Here is a 21,862-nt window from a genome sequence, read left to right as displayed (position 1 = left end):
GACCTCGCCATGGCAAGGGTGGTGCCCTCGGCTAACCATGAGGCTGCAGGTTGAAGTACGAGTGATATCGCTAATCAGAGGCTATCTCCCTTATCCGCGTCGAGCAGAAATTTCTCCCTGTCGGCGGCAGGACTTCCAGGGAGATGTGCTCTGGCGATCTCACCACGTTTGGGTTAACAACACTGGTCATAACATCTCCCCCACTCGCGTGATGGCACTCCTTATGGCAAAGGAGCCACGGTCATGGCAGGGTGCAGGCGGCAGATGTTACGTGTCGGAAATCCGAAACCAGTGAGATGGAAGCCTCCGGGCTAGTACAGTGGTAACGTGTCGGCCTCTCATCCGAGGGGTCGGCGGTTCTTGCCCCACCCAGGCGCGAGAAGTTGCAATTGTCGCCTGGAGGTTACTGCTGTGGCTGGGCACCACGGCGGGAAGGACTAGGTCGCCGAGTCAGCACCAGCTGACACACGTGGCGGTCAGCATTAGTCGCAAAGGCCGGGCTCCCCTCATGGCATAGCCCGGGCGAGGCTAAGCTTCGCATATCGGACTTACCCTTACCACGGCGGGTAAGGACTAGGTTCAGCCGAGTCAGCACTAGCTGACACACGTGAGCGAGTCGGCATTAGTCGACACAGGCCGGCTCCCCTCATGGCATAGTCCGGGCGAGACTAAGCTTCGCATATCGGAATTATCCTTATTCTTAGTGAGATGGAGGTAAGGATTAGGATGAGGGACACTTACGCTATGGAAGGATGATAGATGGGGCGTAGGAGAGGTTGAGGTTACGCACGGAAGAGAGAGAGGAGGGGGGGGGGAGGGAGTTAAAAATGGGATAGGGCTCTCTTAAGAGAGGTTACTTTATTTGGGAGTTTAAAAGATTGCTTTTCAGTAAAACAACCACCATAAAAGATACTTAAAAACTGTGGGGAACTAAACATGAACGGTAAAAAAACTAAAAGAACTTGAAATATTAATGAAAGGGAACACAAGAACACAAGTCAAATTAAAAGCTTAAAAGGCGGCAAATTTACGCTGCTCGACACCCGCACTCGTGAGATCCGACAACAATCGCGCCTGTACGTGATTGACCGAGCTTGGGGGAACACCTTTGTGTCGAGTTTATAGTAATAAAATTATAGAATTTAAATAAATCGTAACAAAACAAGGGAAGGAGGAGGGGTGAAAGGTGTGAAGGAAGTATGAGAAGTACACAAGGAAGGGATGCTGCTGCCAAGCCAGGAACTGGCCCCTGTTCATCGCGTCGGTTCAGCGAGAAGATATCACGGCCAGGGCCGCCCTCCTTCTCCTGAAGAAGGCATTGACTATCCAGACGGACAACCGAAACACGAGGTTTGTAGTTGTTGTTTACATAGCCCCCCGCGCCAGGGAGAGGCACAGAAGCATTTCTCGAGTAATCGTGAGGACGATTCAATTCGTCCCCAGCCCATAGCATAGATCCATCTGGGTGCTTTATTCTGATTGACCTGTAGCTTGTGTGCGTTTGTATGTGTGTGTTAGTGTCAGTGTGGTGTGTGTGAGGTGGGTGTCTAAGGGCTTTGAACAGGTACACTTTGGAGTGAGAGGCAGCACATCTAAGTGTCAGCACGCCACTTAGAGTAAGTCATGCTGACGCTGACCCACCTTTCGTGGCGTTTGCTGCTCTCGAAAGCGAGGGCGCTGACGAGTCCGAGCCGCATCCCCCTCGAGGTCCGGGAGGGACTCCTGGGAGAGGGAGACATGGAATTCTCGGGAATCGGCGGACCAATTCCCGATACTTCCCTTTCCCCCGAGGTTCCGTCTGACAGGGAGAATAGAGACTGCGTCCCCAAGGGGAGCAGGTAGCGAGGTAGCCCCTGCTTCAACCTCAGGGAGGTTGATTTGGAGGCTATCTCCACTATCGGAGTCCCCCAGAATCTTGTTCTCGTGGTGACGACGAGGGGGTGCGGTGGTCATCGGGGGCAGTGGGTCTTTTTTGTTTTTTTTCTTGTGCGTGTTTAGTGGTGATGGCAGTTTGCGTTTGTGTTCGTTTGTGTTTTTTTGTAGTGTTTTGTTGTAAGCTTAGTCTTGGTTGGCGTTGTGGTTGTGGTTGTGGGAGTAGGTATGCGCTGGAGGTAGAGGGCTGTGGTTGTGTAGTGGTTTCGCCGGTCTAGCCTCGGTGTTTGTGTTTGTTTGTGAGTGATATTCAGGTATGTATAGGTCTTCATCTTCAAAGATTTCCCTGGGAATCACAACGTTAGGGAGGTTGTTTGCGAATCTTTGCTTTGTATTTGGCAGCTATCAAAGCTACGTGTAGTATTGTTTGTATTTTAGTGTTGATGTCAGGTGTGATGTTGTTTTGGGGGAACTGAGGTGGGGGAGGCATTGTGGTTCTTGGGGGAATCGTGGAAAGTCTTGTGGTGATGGGTGTAGATGTTTGTAGGGGTTGAACTGTTGAGGCGTATGTTGGGTTGGTGTTCTGTTTACGTGCTTGTCTTTTAGTCTTTAGCATTTCTTTTCATGTAGGGTAAGACCCGCTGACGGCGACATGCTGCCCCTCACAATTACAGCATTTGATGGGCTTGTTGCAAGTGGCGAAGAAGTGTCCGACTTCGCCACAACGACTGCACCTTTGTTCGTGTGTGCATGCGTGTTTTTTGTGATTGTACCTGTAGCACTTCAGACATTGATAATCTGAATAAGCACTCAGGCTCTATGTTGTAGTGGGGATGGACGTGTTAAACATCACGATCCACGGGAGATAAGTTTCTGTGCCTCTTTAGGCGAGGAGCATCGGATCTTGACGATCCGAGATTCGGGAGGTTTGTAAATGTCAACTACAGTGACATCGTTTTTTGCTGTTATTTCCGCCTGAATGGCCTCACACGATCGTGGCGGGATTGTCTTGTCGATCTTTTTAGCCACGACCGTGCATTTTGCCTTGGTTTCAGGAGAAGGAATGGGTTTGAAGCTCTGAGCAGCGAGCTTTCTTTGGCCGGATGAGGAGAGGAAAGGGGTCATTTGCTCTGGTTTGGCTACAACAACCTTGTAACCAATGTGCACTTTGAAGCAGTGCGTGACTGCAACCTCTGGATTTCGAAAATTTTCTGGAGAGCCACCTCACAGAGATGGGCTCCCCAGAGTATGTTAATTTGATCATGTGACACATGGTGGCATAGCATAAGCGTGATGGTGATGGGAGGTGGGGAGAAGGCTAGCAGAGCTAATATGACAGGAACGTACAATGGCAGAAAAGTGGTCTCAAAAAAGAGCAATTAACAGTCTTTGAGTGTTAGGGCCGATTGGGGTTGAACCCTGCCGAACGGGCGTGAACCCTTATGTGCTCGACCGGTACCTCGCAGTAAAACTGCCAATTGCCACAGTGCTTCACGTTTTTAATTGTAAGCTCTCTGGCCTACAATTAAAAACACTATCTTCAGAGTAAGGTGAGTGTGATAACATCCAAAGTTATGCACACAAGGCCAAGGTCGTCTTTGCGTGGGGTGTCAAATAATTTCTTTACAAAGAGAACCCACAACAAAAACCTTGGGACCTAGAGGTCCTGAGAGCCCTAAAGTCATCAACCCTCGATTCCCTCATTTATATGAGCCGCTCGTGCCTCTGCGTCCCATCACCTCCTCCCGGGGATCTGTGACATACCCTCTTGTGGCCTGGCTGGCGAAGTCTCTCACTCCCCTTCTTGGTACCTTCTCTCCTTCTCACCTCCGCCACTCTCAGGACTTTATCTCCCGCGTCCGTGGAGTATCACCGGCGATCATGATGAGCTTCTATGTTGACTCCCTGTTTACCAAGGTCCCGCTTGATGATGTCCTCGCTTTCCTTCAGAAGAGGCTCCCCACAGAGGATCATCGTCTCTGTCTTCCCACCGATGTCTTCCTCCAGCTGATTCGCCTGTGTGTGGAGTCTAATTCCTTTTCCTTTGAGGGTCTCTTCTATTCTCTTTCCAGTTTTGCCAAACCTATTCATAGAATTCTTCGAGTCTGAGCTGAGTTCTCCCTTCCGTCTCCCTTCGTCCGTCGGTCTGGCTGAGGTATATCGACGATGTCTTTACTCTCTGGTCTCATAACCCTGCTCTATTCACGGATTTCCTGACGCATCTGAATTCTTTCTCTCCTTCCATCCGTTTCAAGGTGGAATGGGAGGTTGACAACAAGCTCCCATTCTTGGACACCCTAGTTCATCGCTCTGTTGACCACTTCTCCTTCTCCATATACAGGAGCCTATGCTAGTGTTGTACATACAGTTCTTCTCATAACCATCCTCTCCATGTAAAGAGAGGTGTTGCCACCTCGCTGTTCCTCCGCGAGGTGGAATAGGTATATATAAACGCATTTGTGACCCCCAGTAACTGGATGGAGAGATCGACTTCTTGCATCGCTCGTTCTCCAAACTGGGCTACCCTGGTCATGTTCTCGACGTCGCGTTATCCAGGACACGGCGTTCTACCACGACTCCTCTCCTAAAGAGATTCTTCACCTACCCATCCTCAGTCTGGCCTACACTGAGGAAATCTACTCTCTCTGTCGCCCTCTTCACCCTCTCAACTGCAGGCTGATCTTTCACCAGGTGAAAAACCCCTCCCGCAAACCCGGCCAACCCCCTCCCTCTATCTCGAAGGGGGGCACCTATGCTGTTCCTTTTGCCTCCTGTATAAACGTACTTTGGGAAACACCGCCCCGTCCACTAAGCGTCTGTCTCAAAATAAGTACTTTTATCCAGGGGACACAAAAACGCCTTCTTTTCCCATCAGGGGACGCGGGGGAAACAGATGGGCTTCACATATAATATAATATATATATAATTTTTAGTAATATTATATATAATATATATAATTATATTAAATATTTTTTTATACATATTAAAAATTGAAATACATTTGTGTAAAAAGATTTTATTTTTTTTCTTATCAAATTTACTACATACAAAACACCCACACACAACACACCACACAACCCCACTACATATATATATTATTATTTATATATATAAAATATTTAATTATTATATAATAATATATATATACATTATTTTATATAAATTTTATTATTATATATAATTATATAATAATTATTAAAAATATATATATACCACCACCACCACACACAAAACACACACACACACACACACAACACATATATAATATATAATATATATATATATATATTAATAATATTATATATATTAAAATATATATTATATTTATATATAAATATAATTATATATATTTTGATATATATATTATAAAATTTTATAATTTTATATTATAATAATTATATATATAATATTATATATAAAATAATATATATTAATAATATAAATATTAAAATTTTATATATATATAATATTCATTAATCTTATATATATTATTATATCTTCTTATATTTTAAAATTTTATTATTATCCCTATATTTTAATTATATTTATCTATATATTTTTAAAAATATATTTTCAATTTCTATTTTATTTATTTTTATATATATTTTTATTTTTATATATATATATATATAACTTTTAAAATATTTATCTTAATATTATCTAGATTAATATATATATTTATTATATTTATATTTTATATATTTTAATTAATTTATCTATATTAATTTTTAAAATAAATTTATTCATCCTTTATATATTATTTTTTTTTTCATTTATCTATATCTTCTTTTTATTATTTTATATCTACCTATCTCATATATATAATTATATATATTATATATTTATCTTTTAAAATTTTTCTCTTATATATATAAAAATATTTTTTTAAAAATTCTTTTTTGTGTGGTGTGGTGTGTGTGTGTGTGGTGTGTGTGTGTGTGTGTTTATATATTTTTATTATTCATTATATATATTATTTTTATATTTTTCTTCTATATATTTATATATCTATTATTTAAATTATATTATTTAAAAAATTTATTACATTAATTTGTATGTGTGTGTTTGTGTGTGTGTGTGTGTGTGTTTGTTTATGTAATTGATAAGCATAAAAAAATAATCTTTTCCAAATTTTAAAATTTTTTAATTTATATATGATTAAACATAATTAATAATTATATATAATCTTATAATTATTATTTTATATTTATTATATTTTTTATTTTGACCACCCCCATCTGATTGCCCGCCCCCCTGGGGGAAAAGAAGGCGTTTTTGTTGTGTCCCCTATCCTACTTATGTTAGACAACCTTAGTGAACTGGGGGGCTGTTTCGCCTAAATCTGTTTATCACAGGAGGCACAAGGACAGCATAGGTGGCCACCTTCGGAATAAGGGAGGGCGGTAGGACCGGGTTGCGACGGAGAGTGTTCACCTGGGGGAAAGACGCCTGCGTTTAGAGGGTGAAGAGGGGGACGAGAGAGTGATTTCCTCAGTGTGCCAGCTGAGGATGGTAGGGGGACTCTTTAGGAAGGAGGCGGGTGAACGCCGGTCCTGGGTAACGCGACGTCGAGAACGACCAGGGGGGCCCTTTGGAAACGAGCGAGCAAGAGTCGATCTCCCACCATTTTCGGGGTCACAATGCTTTATATAACCTTTTTACCTCGCGGGGGAACAGCGGGTGGGACACCTCTCTTTACATGGGGGAGGATGGGGATGAAAACTGTATGTACATCCACATGCATAGGCTTCCTGTATATGGAAGGGAAGTGGTCACAAGCGTGAAAATAGGGTGTCCAAGAATGGGACTTTTTGTCAAACCCCATTTCCCCCTTGAAACGGATGGGAAGGAAAGGGGAAAAATTCAGATGCTCAGGGAAAACCGTGAAAAGACAGGGTTATGGAACCAGGAAATAAAAAATCGTCGATACCTCACCACCCACGGACGAAGGGAGACAAGGGAGAACTCGCTCAGACTCGGAAATTTTATGAAAAGGGTTTGCAAAACTGGAAGGAAAAGAAAGACCCCAAGGAAAGGAATTAGACTCACACAACAGGCGAATCAGCTGGAGGAAGACTCGGTGGGAAGACAGAGACGATGATCCTCTGTGGGAGCCTCTTCTGAAGGAAAGCGAGGCATCATCAAGCGGCCCTTTGGGTAAACAGGAGTCAACATAGAAGCTCATCATGATCGCCGGTGATACTCCACGGACGCGGGAGATAAAGTCCTGAGAGTGGCGGAGGTGAGAAGGAGAGAAGGTACCAAGAAGGGGAGTGAGAGACTTCGCCAGCCAGGCCACAAGAGGGTATGTCACAGATCCCGGGAGGAGGTTGATGGGACGCAGAGGCACGAGGGGCTCTATAAATGAGGAATCGAGGGTTGATGACTTTAGGGCTCTCTAGGACCTCTAGGTCCCAAGGTTTTTGTTGTGGGTTCTCTTTGTAAAGAAATTATTTGACACCCCACGCAAAGACGACCTTGGCCTTGTGTGCATAACTTTGGATGTTATCACACTCACCTTACTCTGAAGATAGTGTTTTTAATTGTAGGCCAGAGAGCTTACAATTAAAAACGTGAAGCACTGTGGCAATTGGCAGTTTTACTGCGAGGTACCGGTCGAGCACATAAGGGTTCACGCCCGTTCGGCAGGGTTCAACCCCAATCGGCCCTAACACTCAAAGACTGTTAATTGCTCTTTTTTGAGACCACTTTTCTGCCATTGTACGTTCCTGTCATATTAGCTCTGCTAGCCTTCTCCCCACCTCCCATCACCATCACGCTTATGCTATGCCACCATGTGTCACATGATCAAATTAACATACTCTGGGGAGCCCATCTCCTGTGAGGTGGCTCTCCAGAAAATCTTCGAAATCACAGAGGTTGCAGTCACGCACTGCTTCAAAGTGCACATTGGTTACAAGGTTGTTGTAGCCAAACCAGAGCAAATGACCCCTTTCCTCTCCTCATCCGGCCAAAGAAAGCTCGCTGCTCAGAGCTTCAAACCCATTCCTTCTCCTGAAACCAAGGCAAAATGCACGGTCGTGGCTAAAAAGATCGACAAGACAATCCCGCCACGATCGTGTGAGGCCATTCAGGCGGAAATAACAGCAAAAAACGATGTCACTGTAGTTGACATTTACAAACCTCCCGAATCTCGGATCGTCAAGATCCGATGCTCCTCGCCTGAAGAGGCACAGAAACTTATCTCCCGTGGGATCGTGATGTTTAACACGTCCATCCCCACCTACAACATAGAGCCTGAGTGCTTTATTCAGATTTATCAATGTCTGAAGTGCTACAGGTACAATCACAAAAAACACGCATGCACACACGAACAAAGGTGCAGTCGTTGTGGCGAAGTCGGACACTTCTTCGCCACTTGCAACAAGCCCATCAAATGCTGTAATTGTGAGGGGCAGCATGTCGCCGTCAGCGGGTCTTACCCTACATGAAAAGAAATGCTAAAGACTAAAAGACAAGCACGTAAACAGAACACCAACCCAACATACGCCTCAACAGTTCAACCCCTACAAACATCTACACCCATCACCACAAGACTTTCCACGATTCCCCCAAGAACCACAATGCCTCCCCCACCTCAGTTCCCCCAAAACAACATCACACCTGACATCAACACTAAAATACAAACAATACTACACGTAGCTTTGATAGCTGCCAAATACAAAGCAAAGATTCGCAAACAACCTCCCTAACGTTGTGATTCCCAGGGAAATCTTTGAAGATGAAGACCTATACATACCTGAATATCACTCACAAACAAACACAAACACCGAGGCTAGACCGGCGACCACTACACAACCACAGCCCTCTACCTCCAGCGCATACCTACTCCCACAACCACAACCACAACGCCAACCAAGACTAAGCTTACAACAAAACACTACAAAAAAACACAAACGAACACAAACGCAAACTGCCATCACCACTAAACACGCACAAGAAAAAAAACAAAAAAGACCCACTGCCCCCGATGACCACCGCACCCCCTCGTCGTCACCACGAGAACAAGATTCTGGGGGACTCCGATAGTGGAGATAGCCTCCAAATCAACCTCCCTGAGGTTGAAGCAGGGGCTACCTCGCTACCTGCTCCCCTTGGGGACGCAGTCTCTATTCTCCCTGTCAGACGGAAACCTGGGGGGAAAGGGAAGTATCGGGAATTGGTCCGCCGATTCCCGAGAATTCCATGTCTCCCTCTCCCAGGAGTCCCTCCCGGACCTCGAGGGGGATGCGGCTCGGACTCGTCAGCGCCCTCGCTTTCGAGAGCAGCAAACGCCACGAAAGGTGGGTCAGCGTCAGCATGACTTACTCTAAGTGGCGTGCTGACACTTAGATGTGCTGCCTCTCACTCCAAAGTGTACCTGTTCAAAGCCCTTAGACACCCACCTCACACACACCACACTGACACTAACACACACATACAAACGCACACAAGCTACAGGTCAATCAGAATAAAGCACCCAGATGGATCTATGCTATGGGCTGGGGACGAATTGAATCGTCCTCACGATTACTCGAGAAATGCTTCTGTGCCTCTCCCTGGCGCGGGGGGCTATGTAAACAACAACTACAAACCTCGTGTTTCGGTTGTCCGTCTGGATAGTCAATGCCTTCTTCAGGAGAAGGAGGGCGGCCCTGGCCGTGATATCTTCTCGCTGAACCGACGCGATGAACAGGGGCCAGTTCCTGGCTTGGCAGCAGCATCCCTTCCTTGTGTACTTCTCATACTTCCTTCACACCTTTCACCCCTCCTCCTTCCCTTGTTTTGTTACGATTTATTTAAATTCTATAATTTTATTACTATAAACTCGACACAAAGGTGTTCCCCCAAGCTCGGTCAATCACGTACAGGCGCGATTGTTGTCGGATCTCACGAGTGCGGGTGTCGAGCAGCGTAAATTTGCCGCCTTTTAAGCTTTTAATTTGACTTGTGTTCTTGTGTTCCCTTTCATTAATATTTCAAGTTCTTTTAGTTTTTTTACCGTTCATGTTTAGTTCCCCACAGTTTTTAAGTATCTTTTAGGGTGGTTGTTTTACTGAAAAGCAATCTTTTAAACTCCCAAATAAAGTAACCTCTCTTAAGAGAGCCCTATCCCATTTTTAACTCCCTCCCCCCCCCCTCCTCTCTCTCTTCCGTGCGTAACCTCAACCTCTCCTACGCCCCATCTATCATCCTTCCATAGCGTAAGTGTCCCTCATCCTAATCCTTACCTCCATCTCACTAAGAATAAGGATAATTCCGATATGCGAAGCTTAGTCTCGCCCGGACTATGCCATGAGGGGAGCCCGGCCTGTGTCGACTAATGCCGACTCGCTCACGTGTGTCAGCTGGTGCTGACTCGGCTGACCCTAGTCCTTACCCGCCGTGGTGCCCAGCCACAGCAGTAACCTCCAGGCGACAATTGCAACTTCTCGCGCCTGGGTGGGGCAAGAACCGCCGACCCCTCGGATGAGAGGCCGACACGTTACCACTGTACTAGCCCGGAGGCTTCCATCTCACTGGTTTCGGATTTCCACACGTAACATCTCCGCCTGACCCCCCATGACCGGGCTCCTTTGCCAAAAGGAGGCCATCCGGGGTGGGGGAAGTTATACCGTGTTGTTAACCCAAACGTGGTGAATCCCCCAGAGACTCTCCCTGAAGTCCGCCGGACGGGAAATTTCGCTCGACGCGGATAAGGGAGATAGCCTCTGATTAGCGATTCACTCTTCTTCAACCTGCAGCCTCATGGTTACCGAGGCACCACCGTTCCAGGGGCGAGAATCCGTGCACGGGGGGCCCCTACGGGGGGCGCCGGACGGGCCCCTTTCCGCCCCCAACCTCCTTCGTTAGCTGATGCTTCCGTACCCGGGGCGGGGCGGCCTCCCCCCGCCCCTTATTTGCTCATGTGAAGCGAGTGCCTGCTATGCCAGGGCCGCAAAACCCGATGCTTTGGGTCCTCCTTTTCCCTTTTCCCAGTCAGCTATGCCCCCAACTTTTACCCCCATGTTGGTTAGCCCCGACTTTTTTCTCTCTTACAAAACATTTTTTTCTCCCCCCTTACCCTTTCCCCTCCCCCTTCTTTCCCCCCGGTAATGGGTCTTTTCTTTTCACTTTACTTACTTACTAAACCTCGGGTAAGATTCGTTTTTCAAAAAACGCTGATCTCTTTCGGCGCGGGAAGATGGCAGCAATCGTTCACGGGGTCCTGGTCAAGGTGCTAGGTAAAAGGGTCACCAACGGGTCCTGTGCCTTCTGCGGGTAGGGGGCCAGTCGAGCCCAAACAGGGGGTTTTTGCCCTTGTCAGAAAGAAAAAGGGTACGTCCTCCCTGCGCAGGTTTTAAAGGGACTCACGTAACGCCTGGGAATTAAAAGGGTTGTTGGAGGAGATTCGGGGCCGGGATGAAAGCCCAGGGGGAAGAAGACCCGGGCAAGATTCCTTAAAGAGATAAACGGTCAAAAAAATAATTTCGTGGGGGTAAGGGGGTGAGGGGGGATCAAAAGGGAAAAACCGAAACCAAAAATTGTTGCTGGTGAAAGGGTCAAAAACAGGGAGTGGGTTTGGGGACAGTGTCGGTGGGAGAAGCGGGACCAAGACTTAGCGGGAAAAATGGGAGTTTTTTGGAGAGAGAGTGGCCATAGGGGGTGGAAGGGAATCATAAGCAACGTCGGATATGAGCTGGAAGATATGTCTGGGAGCCACTCCTTCAGGAAGTCGTGAACGACATGCCTCTTGCCAGCGCGAATACTTTCAAGGAGGAGAGAACGTGCATAGTCCAGAAAGGGAGAGCCTTCCTCTGAATGTTCAGTACTTAGGATCGGGAAGGGGGCACCCCTCCCCGAGGGGCATGGAGGAAAAGTCTGTTCTTCCCTTTCCCGTTTACCCTTGCCCCTCCCTCCTTTTTTATCCCCTCCCCCTTTTCTTTCAGACCTGAGGATGGAATCCTGGGTTTCGAACTGTATCTCATTTTCATAAAACTTTTTTGTATTGTGGGTTTTTCCCCATGTATCAACACGAAAGGAGTTGTGTGTGTGTTATAATTTTATATATTATATATATAAAATTTTTAAAAATATTATTAATATTATATATATATTAATTTACATAATTTATATATATATATATATATATTAATATATATATATATATAATATAATATTATATTATATATTATTTATATAAAATATATATTATATATTTTTATATATCTATTTTATATATATATATTATATTTTATATACTATATATTACCTATATATATATATATATCTCTATATATATATCCTATCATATGATTATATCTATATATTTTAATATCTATACTATATATAATTATATCTATTTACTTACCCTATATTATCTACTCCATTATTGTCAATTCTCTATATATCTATTATCATATCTTATTATCTATCTATATATTATATATTATTCTCATTCTTATATCTACATATCTCCATATATTTATCTATATCTTTTCTATATATTATATCATATTATCTGTATTTTATGTTCTTATATTATATTTGTCTTCTTTATGTATATCTTTATTTATATTTTTATATTATATCATTTTATATATATTTTGATATCTCTCTATTCTATTTCTCTATCTTTTATATATCTTCTATCCCTATCTTCTCTTCTTATATTATCTTCTACTTATATCTCTCTATTATCTATCTATGTTATCTTTATGTATTGCTGTCTTCTCTCATCCTTCTTTCTTATCTTTTCTTTCTTCTCTTTACTATATTCTATATATCTATATATATATATAATATATGTATATGTATATGTATATGTAATAAAGAAACCAGATGAAGAAGTGACATTCAATAAGAATGAAATCATTAGAGTAGTGGAGGACAGAAGCGAATGCGGGAACTAGAGACGTATCTAGCATCACAACAAAATAGAAAAAGCGCTTAAAGGAATAAAAAAAAAGGAAAACACCGGGGGAAGATGGAATTAGTAGAGACCTTATAATAGATGCAGGAGAAATTGCAACAGTGAATCTAGTCAATCTTTTCAACAAATGCTTTATCAACGGGAAAACTCCGAAAAAACTCTTGGTAAAATGCAACAATTATTTTGATACATAAAAAAGAGGACATAAAGGATCTAAAAATCTACCGACCAATAAGCCTCCTTTCAGCTGCTTACAAACTATTCACAAAAGTCATGACATGCATTTACCGTTATTTAACACTAAGAACAAGGTTCGGGGGTTTCAACAACAAACATCCCACGATTATAAACAAAAGTTACTTATAATGTTATATACACATAGTTTCCCCCAGGGTTGTCTGTTGTCGTGTAAATTTTTCCTTGGGCCGTTCCCGACTAAAGCAGGTCGGTGACGATTTCATCACGACCTTCACTTGACTCCATCCAAGCTTCGTCCCCACACTCACCTTTTGTAAGTACTGCCAATGTATTGGCATATACAAAACCTATGTTTTGTTTTAATTTCATAAGTGATAGTTTGGTATAATTTAGTTTGTAATATGATGCTGCTAATGGTGGTGTCTCTAAACATTTACTGTCTTCACTTTTTACGAAGGTGAAACGTGTATGTAACGCCCAATCGGCTTTTGAAAATGGCTGACAAGGGTCTGTGCTCAGGGTCGCCATCTCGCTAGCAAAGTAGTTGTCTCGGAAGACACCGCTTGTATTAGCACAATGTCCCGTTTCTTGCGGATGCAGATTTATTGCTATTTCTTTAATTTGTATAAATTCTAAATATATTGGTGAAATGTGTTCTGAGATTATAATTATCCTGATGAAATATCCTCTCATCTATGGAAATGCATGAAAAAACATATATACATATATGCATACATATACATACATGTATACATAAATATACACATATGTATAGATGTATATGTGCATATATACATACATATACATGTGTATATATACATATACATATATATATATATATATATATATATATATATATATATATATATATATATATCTATATATATATTTTTTTTTTTTTTTTTTTTTTTTTTTTTTTTTTTTATTTTTTTTTTTTTTTTTTTGTTTTTTACGGTAGGTTCATGTTTGAGCCGCCATGGTCACAGCATGATATTTAATTGTAGTTTGATGCCCTTGGAGTGAGTAGGTGGTAGGATCCCCAGTTCCTTTCCACGGAGAGTGCCGGTGTTACCTTTTAAGTTCATCTTCTCTCTATTTTTGTCCGGATGGGGACAGCACTGACGTTGGGCTGGCTTTGGCCACCCAGTGCTAGGTAGGGCACTTTGAGGTAAAGTTCCTTGCCCAAGGAAACAACGCGCCGGCCGTGACTCGAACCCTCGAACTCAGATTGGCGTCAATGCAGTCTTGAGGTCCGATGCTCTAACCACTCGGCCACCGCGGCCTTATATATAGATATATATATATATATATATATTATATATATATATATATATATATAGTATTATATATATATATATTATTATACATATATATATATATATATATATATATATATATATATACATATGGGTATATGCATATATATATATATAATATATATATATATATATAGATAATTATATATATATATATATATATATAATACACACATGTATATATATATACATGTGTATATATACATATATATGAATGTAGATAGATAAATAGACAGAGAGAGAGAAACAGAGAGAAAAAAAGACAGAGAGAGAGACAGACAGACAGGGAGACAGGGATACGCAATATTTAGTATTTGTTTTACTATCAATGTTTGATTTACTTTAGATATCTTCCTGTTCCTTGTTTTACTTCGTTATCTCTGTGAAGTTTTTAGTCTGATTATTCCGAGGTACTTCGGGCGGCAAACGCTTAATACATTTAACTTAGAAAAAGATGAAGGTGAAGAGTCTCAGGTGTTTCTTTCCTAAGTAAAGAATAATTTAATATCATGTCCTGGTAATAGGAAAAGTACCTGCAGGAAAAAGTAAAGAAAAAGGAAGTTACGAAAGAAAGAAAGTACTTTGATCCGCAAACGATCGAGAATTATTATAACAGACAGAGAATTGAAGTAGCACATGTGGAAGAAGATGGAGTGTTTGAAGAATCAAAGAAAATATGCATAGAAATGATTTTATTTGATGTTACTAGAAGCTCCTTTAAGAATATTTAGATTATACAGAATTCCAGATAGTAATGATGTACATGCCATTCTATTTATTTTTTTAGTTTATGAATTGTTTTAACACAAATGGCTTGGTAAGATGCTTAGCACGAATGGGGGGAATCCATCCACTAGTCTTATCCTCCCTCACTCTTCTTTCCGCGATTTTGAATATTTCTTATTGTGTTTATTAAATTTTTGAAAAAGATTATAATAATCTCAATGTAATTATCTTCTTCTTCTTCTTTGTTGGATTTCTTGGCTATCAACCAGCGGCATGTGGCCAAGGTTATTAAGCCAATGGATCCTATTTATTCTACAAACTATATAAGGTCATAAAGTTTTGTCTCCCTTAGAAAAGTGATTACTTTATTGATGATTTTTTCGTCATCTGATAAAATTGTACCAGCACGACCCCTCAAGTTCAGCGTAGTTACCAACTAATGTCTTCTATAAAATGTTAAATATTGTAAATTCTTCATTTTTTTGTTGGAAATAATTTTTTTTTTTTTCTATGAAAATTGTATCTATTGCAAACTATAAATATGTGGTGAAGGGTAAGGTTGGTGTTGCAGAGGTGACATTGGGGGGAAAATTTTTTTTTTAAATGTAGGGGTAGGGGGGAAAATACGTGGGTTGACACTAAGGCGGGCCAAAACCACCTCCTCCCTTCTCTCCTTCCTGTCGGCTGTGTTCCACAGTTCTATTTTTTGTTTTATTTTATTTGTGAGTTGGAGGCTGGTCCACTCACTTTGCCACAGAATGTTTTTTTGTTTTTTATAAGAACAAAAAACCCTAGATCTGTACGGACTATGCTAAGGTCCAATCCCCAGTTGACCCGGCTAATTTGTCAGCCTCTCATTGCCAGGGATACCAGAGTGGCCGGGTACCCATATTCTTGACTGATTTTTGGGCACCTTACTTACGAATGTTTCCCATGTTCATTTTTGGGGGTTTCAAACGTTTAAATGCTTTAGTGACTTAATGAATCTAAAATAATAACTATTCTATCGGGGGGTCGTCGTAGTAAAAAAATAAATAGCTTTGTCTGGGGCAAAAATTGGGCAAGAAAATCGTGTATGTTTGGGCAGCGAACTTTAGTTCACTTTCAGTCGACCATAACCCGCCCCCCACTCAACTTCTGGAACCGCGGTATATTAAAAAAAGGGAGATTTTTAAACAAGGATCTCTCTAAACCTCTGGCATACCTCCACCTCCACGTCAGGGCCCTTTGGGCTGAGGGAAGCCAGGCTTCCTGATAGAAAAATTTGGGGGTTTTTCCATGGCGCTATATTTGACTAAACCGGGTATAAATGGTAGAGAATTATCCGACTTTCTCGCGGGTCGTGGAGTCTCAGGGGCAAAGGCCCTAATGCCACTTTTTGCCATTAGAGTGGCTCGGGTTTCGAGCCACCTTTGCGGCATAGCTCAGGGCAAACGGGCCGCGTCTGATCGGAGGGGAGGTACCCTGACTCCACCTGACGCTCGATCCGATGCCTTCAGGCTCCAAAGACACACACCAAACAGCATTCAGCCACCATCCAAACTTTCAAATTTGTTCTCGATCCAAACCTACACGTTGCCCCATAATCTATTTTTAGGCCCTAATCAGGGTTTTAAAACCCATTAGAAAAGACTGTCTATCAGCTCCCCATTTATTACCAAAAATGCACTTTAATAAATTTGTGCTTTTTTGACTTTATTCTTTGATTGCCTGGGGTTTTCCCAATTCGTCTACTATAAAAAGTACCTAAGATTTTTGAATAGGATTGGGTGGTTGTCTAGAGTTAGCCTGATGTTTGGGTTTCCCCCTAGTGAAAGATTCCCCCAATACTTTTTTCTAATGGAAAACTTAAAACCCCCTGGAGGCCCCAGTTATGAATCAATCCAGTGCCATTGGGATGCGATTTGCTGAGAATTCTGCTTATTCTGGAGTGCCATAATGCACAATCATCACGTACAGGGGTTTTTAAAGATTCCAGGGAGGAGCGGGTAAGTTCATTAATCTACATAGAAATAATGTTGGTAAAAGACCTTCCTTGTGGACCCCGTTTCCCTAAAAAAATTTCCCAAAAAAAGTGACTTTGTCAGAAAAAATTTGACAGCAAAATTTCTGTCAAGATAAATTTTGGAAAAAAACAAGGAATTTTTCCACTAATCCAAAAGCATAAAGTTTTCTGAGTGGGCCTATCACCGTGTCATGTCGTACTTTTCATATCTAGAAAAATAAATAAAAAATTTTTTTTTGGAAATTGCCTCTTGAATTACTGTCCAGCTTTACTAGTTGATCGAGAGTTTGCCTTTCCTTTGGGAAAACCGCACTGTTTGTCAACTACAAATTACTGAATTTAAAAAAGCAATAGCCACTGTAAACATTCGTTCCTGACCTTGCATAAGCAGCTTGTCCGAAATTGGGGGCATAGTTTATGGCAGATCTGGATTACCCCCTCCTTTCAATAGGGGAATGATGGGGGCGAAGTGCTATGAGTTTGGAAAAGTTGGCTTTTCCAAATTTCATTGTACACTTCTAGCAACTTAATCTGTTCTGTTTAAAGATGCTTTATCATCTCATATCGAATCTCTCGGGGCCGGGGGATGTTCCTCTACAGGCTTCTGGGGCTCGGAAAGCCATCCATTTTAGATTTTTTATTGTAATAAAAGTCATCTCCTGTGAAAACCGCTTCCTTGATGGTCAAAAGGCGAGAGGGTAATTTTTTAGCTCTTGATGAGAGAACGCCTAGTGGTGCTTAGCATTCTCTAGGTGAATCAAAATTTAGTGCCCTCGGGGATATGTTTTTTAAATTTTGATAGATGTTTTTTTTTTATTGATTTTTTTGTAGGGGGAAAATGCCCATTTGGGAGGCTTTTTTTTGCTGTCTTATTATTCTACGAGCCCTAGCTCTTGCTTGTTTGAAATTAAAAATTTCCCTTTTATGATTTTTTTTTTTAAAAAGTCTGTAGGCCTTATTGCGTTGGCACGCGCCATGCGGCAATCTTGTGTCCACCATGGAACTCTATGCTTAAAGGGTATCTGTCGGAGTTTTAGGGAAAAGATAGCAGTGCTGCTTCTATAATCGAAAATTTTGAAAATTGTTTACTTTATCTCAATGGTTTCTCCAACGTTTGAGCTTGACGCCCTTGTGAAGGGCCCAGTCTGCTCGTTTTTTCTTAAAATTTGGTGCTAAAGGGTTCTCATGTGTCGCTGAATATTTTAAACAGATAGGAAAATGATCGCTTCCCAACGAGTCGCAATGGTGTGCCCAGGCACTTGGGTGCTATTGATAAGAGACCAATGATAAAACATAAAAACAAAATTACGGGTATTATCTCTACCCTGTCGGGCTACCCCTCATTTAGAAGGGCTAAATCGACTCATTAAACAACTTAACTCTTCTCTACCACCCACCCCGGGAAAACCCCCTAAAGTATGATTAGCATTAAAACCTATAAATTAAATTTTTTTGTGGCAGACGTTCCCGAAGAGCAAAGAGCTCATCATAGGCTTCACTGTATCATGTGGACAAAAAGTAAAATATGTCCCGATACGTGCCATTTTAATTTTTTTCTTTTCATGCGACAAACTCCCAAAATTTGCGTGACAAAATAGAATCAAAAGTCATTTCTGTAAAAGGGGGCTTTGGTGGATGTACATGGCGACTCCCCCTCCACCCCTACCTCACATCCTTCCCACTAGATGGGATTTCTCAGCAAAACGCCCCGTCAAGAAGGTTTGTTTAAATGCGTTTTTTTTGGGGGAACTATAATTCGGGAGCATAGGACGAGGGTAATAAATTTGGGCATTTACTTTAGTCTAAGACTTTGATAGTTCCATTGTATAATGGTTGACGCGAAGATTCTTTTATGGAGTTTGGGAAATGCCCTTTTCCACCAGTTTTTTTTTTTTTATTTTTGGAGGGGGAAACCCCCCCTCTCCCCCGATTCCCGGGGGGTCTCTCTCGGGGTGGTGTGGAACAGAACCTCCCTGTCCTGCACCTCCTGGGGAGGGACCGCTGACAGATTGTGATCTGCTTCTCTCCGAGAAGTCGATCGCGACCAGACGAAGTCCCACAGGGGTGCCCGAACGGGGAAACTGCGCTCCGGCTGTGATTTGTATCATCCTCCTTATATGTTTATGCTGGGTTATGCGTCTTTTATCGACCCTTAGTCAAAAATAACTTTTAAAATTTAATTTTTTTTAAAGGTTTGCTTGAGTTCAGCAATTTTTTTGATCCTTGGCGGCAAGCTTTGACTGAATTATTGCCTAGGGGGGAGTTATTAGCAGACTAGGAAGTATCGGGTTTTTTTGTCAAACTTTCCCTTACCCCTTGCTTCAGTATAACTAACTTTATGCTTTCTCTATTCTAATTCTCAGTCATTTAGGATGCTGCACTCGCAGATCCTGATTGAGGGGACCTCCACAGTTGCACATTTGGAAAACTGGGTAGTCTGTGATGGTGTCATGGGCTTCAGCACATTTCCGGCAAAAAAATTTACATGATCTTTATCTACATCTTAATGAGGTTGGGGCCGAATTTTTGGCATCTATTACAAAGCATTGGGTCCGGGAGGGTCGGGAAAATCCCTTAAAGGGGAAAAATGGGAAAGAAAAAAGTGCGCCCAAGGCGCCCCCGACACTGGCCTCCCTACCCAGGGGTCAAAGCCCCCCAAAGGGGTTTTCCCTGGTGTAAAAAAGAGCTGCGGTCCCGAGGGGGGGTGCTGACTACGCCTACTGTAGCCCGTGTTTTCCTGAAAAACAAAAAGCACTGAAAGGGGCTGGCCAGCACTATAAGTTCTGTAAAATTTCAGGGTTTTTTCTTTACTTTGAGTCTTTAGAAAAACTCAGGAAAAACAATGTCAAGCGAGGAAGGCCCCGGGGGCCAGGGGGAGCTCTTTTGGGCCCAAAACCCTTTTATTTGTTGTTACGCTTTAAAGCTCGACAAAATTTAAACTCAGTGTGAATGTAATTATAACGGCATCAAAAATACAGGCCAAAAAAAAAAAAAAAAAATGCACGAAAAATCAAGGATGGGAAGCCCAGGGGCGGGTTTTTATGAGCTACTAATTTCCTCCTTGGTGGGGGAGCGCTTTTTGGGGCCATCATGGTTTTTTTTTTTTTTTTAGAAAAAAAAAATATCAAATTAGAATTTTAAATGGATTGTGTGAATATAATGTAAAATTTAAAGTAAAATTAAGATAAATACTTTACTGCGTATATTTTAACTTATGAAAAGTACACACATTTATTCCATGGTGACATATTTTGCAAAAACTATTACATTTCAACGCCCAGGAAGGTAAAAATAAAATTATGTAAACTCTTAATACCCAAAAAAGAAAAAGAAAATGATATGGGGCACCTCTCAAGAACTGTAATAAAAAAAAGCATTAGCTAAGAAACGCGTATTACGGCAGCTTTGGGGTTTTGTAAAAGGCGGAAACATGTTTCCCCACACGGGTGGGTGGGCTGTCAATATCGGGGCCGGCACACGATCCGGGGAAAAGCGCAGGTTGCTCGTAAAGGGGACACCCCGCCGGCCCTATGCGGGACCTTTTTAGGGGGAAGCATGTAGGGAAAGAAAATGGCGTCTTGAAAGCGTGTGGAACCAAAAATTCGGGAGTGCATAAGCGAGACGTTCTTGCAGACCTTTTTAAGAAAAATTTTTGTGATACTCTTTTGGATAACGATACCACTGTGCTGAAACGGAAGATGCTGTGGAGTTTCTCTGTCTATCTGAGAAAAAAGGCACTGATTATGCACAGATGAAACTAAAAAAACTTTTAATACCAAAAAAAAAAACATAAAAATCACAATGCAACCCTGTCTCCGCCTTTTAATTCTTTTTCTCCCAGCACTTAGTAAACATTGTCTTTGATGTGTGCATTTCAAAATTCGGTATTGTATCTTCTTGGGTGCTTAAAAGTTTATGACCTTTCATAATAAAAATATTTTTAACAGTGTGGAGGCTTATATACCCGGGAAACCCGCCTCGCTGCAATCCTCTGGTAAAATCTAAACGGGAAATCAAAAACTGAAATCACATCTAAACGAATTTAAAACATATATGTATGACATTTTTCTATCATCTGTTTAAGGTACTGAAGGTGATTTGCTTAAAAGTCGAAACCCAAAAACTATATTTGGAGATTCTTATGGGAACCCTTAGAATAAAACTTAACCCTTTTTATATCTTTTTAAAGGTTTTTTTTTGCTTACTTTGAATTTTTTTCAGGACCAAAAAAAAAAAAAAAAAAAACTTACGGGAATCTTCTCACTCAGAATTTATGCGAGAAAAAGATAATAACGATTTAAAATCAATACATATATGATTTATATGGGGTGGTTGTGTGTGTTGTGTTGTGTGTGTGTGGTTGTGTGAGTGTGTGTGTGTGTGTGTGTGGGTGTGTGTGGTGTGTGTGTGTGTGTGGTTACATTTTATATATATATATATTATATATATATAAAATATATATATTATATTAATAATATATAATAATTTTATATTTATTGTGTTAAATTATTTATTTACATTTTTTATTATTTTTATTATTATTTTATATATATTATTAAAATTTATTATATATATACTATGTATATTGTACTTTATTTGTATATTAATATTATTAATTTTATATATATTTTATTATTTTATATTATATATATTCAAACCAAAATTAGCCCCACCCCCCACCACACCCCCCAAAACCCACACACACACAATTTTTATTATATTTTATACATTATATATATATTATTATATATATTTAAAATAATATGTACATATATACTATCATATATGCATATATATTTATATTATGCATATGTAAAAAGCCATATTGGGGTA

This window comes from Penaeus monodon, chromosome 26 (assembly GCF_015228065.2).
Source record: "Penaeus monodon isolate SGIC_2016 chromosome 26, NSTDA_Pmon_1, whole genome shotgun sequence".
Classification (NCBI taxonomy): Eukaryota; Metazoa; Arthropoda; class Malacostraca; order Decapoda; family Penaeidae; genus Penaeus; species Penaeus monodon.
Note: the sequence above shows the minus strand (reverse complement) of the source record.